The sequence below is a fragment of the Homalodisca vitripennis genome, chromosome 5, assembly GCF_021130785.1.
Source record: "Homalodisca vitripennis isolate AUS2020 chromosome 5, UT_GWSS_2.1, whole genome shotgun sequence".
Lineage (NCBI taxonomy): Eukaryota > Metazoa > Arthropoda > Insecta > Hemiptera > Cicadellidae > Homalodisca > Homalodisca vitripennis.
The window spans coordinates 9250769-9256791 of record NC_060211.1 but is presented as its reverse complement, the minus strand read 5'-3'; positions in this window follow the sequence as shown (position 1 = coordinate 9256791).

Sequence of the window (6023 nt, the reverse complement as noted above, 5' to 3'; positions counted from 1 at the left end):
TGGTCCATTTCGACCAAATCCATTGTCTACCGTATGTATCATTTAAATAGTTTTTCACATCATTAGAAAAATGTGGAGGTGCTCCGTCGTGCATAAACATGCATTTATTCTGTTTTGAACAGGAATATCTTCCAAGAGGGTAGGCAGGTTTGTTCTTAAAAAATTTAAGTACGCTACTCATTAAGTCGATTAGGGAGGAAAAATGGACCAATCAAAATTATCACCCAGAACACCAAGCCATACATTGACTGAAACTGTATGTTGAAAATGCCTCGTCGCGCAGTTTCATTGTGGGTTGTCGTACGCCCAAGTATGGGTATTACGAAAATTTACAATTCCATTTCTAGTAAAAACAGGATTCATCAGTAACGAGAATACGCCGAAGGAAAATACTGATGTCGTAAACAATTTCTTCTTAACCAGCGGCAGAACATCTTCCGTTTATTAAGATCTTGCGGTAATAAGTCTTGAAACACGTGTTATATGGAATGGGTACAACTGTGCTTCATGAAGTGTCCGCCATACGCTTGACTGGCAAATATTTAACTGACGTGATAATCGTCTGGTGCTTGTGGTTGGTGATAATTCTACAGCATTTATTATTGCTTGTTCATTATTATAGTTCCTTGCGCTACGTTGACGACCAGTATCTATTCGCTTCGGTTTTAAAGCTACCAGTTTCTCTAAGTCGTCTCTCCACAGCTTTCAAATGTTTTGCGATCAGGTGTTCTTCGATGTGGAAAAGTATCACGATATTCCTGAACTGCAGCTAAACCACTTGTTAACTTTGCCGTAAATCAGTATCATGTCCGTATACTCTTCAAACGAATACATACCATTTACATTATCTGACATTATTTACTAAGATAATTACATACACTTTTATAAAAAAATATTTAATAAAATATTTTTAAAAATAAATATTTAATAAAATATTTTATACACTTGTATAAAATATTTCCAAATAATCACAGGATCTCACAAAATACAATCTTCACACGCCACAATACAAAAACCTCCATAAAGGTTATTCAAATATTACTTCATGAACTTAATTGTTGATCAGCTGATATTGCCAACCTTTGCAAAGAAAATATGACGATAAAAAGTGGGTTGAATAAATGATCAGCTGTTACTCACAACTAAACATTAGTTAATATTTTATGCAGATAAGAATATGCATTTTTGTGCGTCTGTTTTATTTTTAAATAAAGCTAAATTTCAATACCTATATATTAATTTTTTTCCTAAGTAATTCACATGAATCTTTTCAGAATTAAATGTTCTACAAATCTGTTTAAGAAAAAAATGACCTTTATTTAACATTTATGGAAGTAATCTTACGTTAAACACAAAAATGTGTTATTTCTTTGCACCAATTCTTGTGTTTTACGTAAGATATCTCTGAAAATATTGCATTTACAGCTCTGGGACGACGAATTTTAATAAATTTTTCAGAATATAAAAACATAAAAAAACAATCGTATTTGTATCTTTGTAACTACCTTTACCATTTTTATACGGCCTGACTTCACCAAGGGTTCTGAAATCCGGGCGAAATCTTTCGCTAGGCGTAACTCGCTAACGAAGCGTTTTACGGGCATTATGGTTATATGAACTTTTTTTACTTGTTTTTAGCTATAGAATAAGCTCTTGAGAGATTGCCGTTTAGTTTTGAATCACCCTGTATATCAGTGAGTGCATAGTTAAATAAGGATGCTTAAGTTTTTGTGAAATCTTATAATAATTTTAAAGTTGGCTAAAATACTTAACTTTTACTCATAGTCATAGTTTTATCACAGTCTGTGGTGTTGTTATTTTACATTCGTGTTTGTTTAAGTTTGTTGCTTAAACGTTGTTATACCGCATTCTAGATATCGTGGCAATGTTATAGGCAGATCATTGTTTTTCTTTGAACAACTAAGTGCGACTACCCACAAACAAACAAATTGACAAGTAGTTTCAGTGTTTATTTGTTTACATTTAGCCTAGGTTATTTCTTTTTAGTAATGGACAGACTACAAGTGACAATTAACTTATGTTTATAAACACTAGTTTATGTGAGGAAGTCAATTACTTGCTGAGTCAGAACGTACCTAAGTCAAACCTTACTTTACCTGACCTCAATGCTTTTCAGTAAGAATTAGTGCGCATTGATGACGTATCTTTGCAGGTAGTGACACAAAGTAATAAGAGAACTTACTGTGATCCCAACACTGGTAGTGATATGAAGGGGTATTGAATTAATTGTTCTAGTTAGTCAGTTAATACACAGGTTACATGTAGCCTATCTAACTTTTCTGTTCTGGCTGAAGATGACTATGCGTACATAGAATGGACGACGTGTCCTTCAACGAGACCATGCTAAAACCACCTCCGATATTTGTTCCAGATGTTCAAAATATGACTGCTATGATGCAGGTGATAGAGTATGTTTTTACTAGAGTTCAGTATTTCTATAAAGGTTTACCCCAAAATAAGGTATAACTCCTCCTTCTGTCTTCTGACAGAAAAATAGTTAACAAAACTATCAGAGGTAAATTTTAGAAGCTTGTACTCGTTTGAAAAGAAACAAGAAAGGGCCTTTCGTACAGTTTAAAATATATATGCACTACGCAACTGATTCTAATAACATAGTCTCTGTTATTAATGCTTGTAAGTATAAAGTAAGGAATGTTTCATGTATTCGTAGCACCAAAACCAAATTTCCGTTCGGTATGTTTTTCATTGATCTAGAGCCAGCTCAAAATAATGATATCCTTGTTATCAATCATTGGTTTTAATATGGATACCATATTAACATGTGAATATACGTATTGGCCTCGTAATCCGTACACAAATTTTGATCTTTTGGACATTTTTATTACAAAAGATGCTTGCAACAACTACTTAAAAACATAATATTCCCTTGATCTACATTCTGATCACTCACATATTATTTTAACAATCAGTTCAGACCTTCTTTATTTATAAAGAAAAAGCACCAAATCTTTGCAACAATTTTGCCGATTGCGACATGTTTCGAGACTTTTTTTTATCAAACAACTTAACGAACTATTCCAATTAAAGACTACCGGTATTGATGAAGCCATTGAATCTTTTAATTTATCTTTTCAGGAAGCAGCTCGAAAATTACAATCTGTCATATTATTTTATATACAAACGATATAAATGGCCCTGTACTCATTTGAAAGAAAGTGGCTGAAAATGTCGTCTGTGTAGAATTTGGTAACATTTCAGAATAAAAGTTGATAAAATGTATCTTAATGAAGCTTCTCAACAACTAAAGTGCTGGTTAACATCTGTTAAAACGAATAGTTTAAGAAATATCATTTTTCGTTCACTCCTTTTCAAGACAGTAACAACTCCTTATGGAAGGCTACTAAAAATATAAAACGGCCAAATCCTCCATAGCTCCAATATCAACCCCGGATAGTTCTTGGACCAGAAAGAATCAAGTTGATATGTTTGTTGAATGTTTTCCTAATGTTTTCAAGTAGCATACAAACCCTTCTGTAGCAAGTAACGGTATTATGGAATATATCAATTTTACAACTTAATTATGTCTACCGATAGATAGTTTCAAACCATCTGAAGTTATACTTAAAAAACAAAGCTCAAATAAAGTCCTAGGGTTTGACTTGGTAGCAAGCAATTTTCAAGGAACCCTTATAGAAAAGGTTTTGATGAGAATGACGCTTAATTTAGTTTTCGGATATGAATTCTACCGTTCTCATTGAAAAGTGGCGACTATAGTTGCAAAAAAACCTAGAAAGCCTGCTTATGATGTTACATCCTACTGACCAATTAGCCCTCTTTCTATAATGACTAAATTGTTTGAGAAGCTTTTATTAACATGATTAAAACCTTAATTGAAAATGATTTTATACTTATTATCAATTTGGCTTCAATAAACCATCTAACGGTTGATCAGGGTCACAGGATAGTGAATATCATAAGTCAGAACTTTAAAACTGGGAAATACTGTTCAGCGGGTGTTCCTGGCGTAAGTTAAGCTTAAAATAAAGTATGGCATTTCTTTTTAAGATAAAATCTTCACAACTACACTAGTAATACAACCTTCTCAAATATTATCTGGTAACCCGATTCTGTGAAGTTAAGTTCCAGGACGAATATTCTCCTTTGGTAAGAATTGAGTTAGGAGTGCCTCAGGGAAGTGTGCTTGAACTTGTGTTATACACGTTGTTTACAGCCAATCTTCCAGCGAGCCCAGGGGTAACGTTTGCAACATTCTTTTTTCATGAAATACCCATTTTTAATCTAAAATTTTAGAATGAAGTCTAAATGAACTTTCAGCTTGGCTCATTAAATCGAAAGTCATAGTTAACAAATGTAATGATAAGAAGTCGATGTAAGATGATAAAAAGTTGACATAGCGCATTCACTCATATAAAGGCAAGTAAGGCTTCAGTTGAACAGTAAATATGAAAAACCGGTTTGGTTTTTGATACTGCTCTCCTACAGCTAGATATTGACTTAGTAGTCCGTTGGTGTGATGAAAGCAACATGTCTATAAACCATGATAACTGTACTTTCGTCACTTTCCAATAAATCAAGTATTGTATAATAAACTCACTGACGGTGAGAGTAAAGAAAACCAAGAATCTTGGAGTGATATTTTCTACCAGTCTAAGTTGGAAGATAAATTTCATTAAAACTTGTAATAAATCGCTTAAAAACTCTTGATCTCTTTAAAGAGTTTCTAAGGATTTTTCAGATATTCGTGACTTGAGGACACTACGTTTGCCTGGTCAGGCCTGTAAGGTTTTGTAAGTTTGGTTTTGTTTAAGGTTGTGAACTATTATGAGCAAGGGTTGCTGTGAGAGGATTTAATAATAGGTTAGATTGGCAGTACAATACCCTCAAATGGACCAACACATATTTTATTTGTGACAACATCTCATTAAGTTGATTAAAATTTTAATTAACAATTGATTGCGTCAACCGACATATTAGGCACAAATTTTAATACCTTAATACTTTGAAGACATATTTAATATTAAATTATTCATTACAATTTATTTTTAATTTAATTCATTTATAACATTTACTAGCAATTTTGTAGTGTAGTGTTGCAATAATTATGAGTTCATAGACTAACGTGAGAAACTTTCTTTTAAAATAGCTAAACATTTACATGAATTTACATTTTCGAAATTGTGAACATTTAAATAGATATGGAATTGTAAATGATTAATGAACCCTGATATATACTAAGTTCCTAAAATTACTTACATTTTATTCCACTTCACACTTATTACGCCTAGAGATATTTTCCGCACACGAACACAAGCACTAGCACTCCCGAACTTCCTTTTTCGAAATCCCGTCCTCGACTTCCTTCTCTCCTCCTTGTTCTTCAGCTTTGATGTTATTCTCCCGCCAGCTCATGACCACGCCTCTGCCAAATCTCTCCATCATAATTGGTGAGTACCAATTTTTCATATCAGCATGGCTGCCCCTTACATCGTCGCACGGTTTTTTTTTATATATAAGCATTTCCGCTGCTTAAGCAAGCATTTCCTGTTTGTTCACCATCGGTGTCTGGGCGGATGTGCGTATCCACTTACATCCGTAGGATGTTTGTCTCGAATTGTAATACAAGACTTCCTTTCCAGCAACTATCTGTACATCGATTGTATGAATTTTATTTTACTAATAATTACATATGTCTTACAGGCCTCATTTAGAGTACTGTTGTGTGGTGAAGTCCTCTCATCATGAGTACCTGAGGGATGCTATCGAGGAAGTCCAGAGAAGGTTTCTGAGACTCGTTGTAGTGCGCCTCGGATTTAGGTATCTGGATGAGCCACTGCATGAGATCTCTTTAACTTACTTCTTTGTTTGAAGTTTGTTTTTGACGATGGAAGGATTGTGAAAGAAACAAGATTTTCCGGACATTTGCCATCGTTCAGTGATACAAAACTCCAGGTGATTTCCCTTTTACTAAATTTACCGTCTCTTGAATAAAGATGCACGATGTTCTGTTCTTACACAAGCTT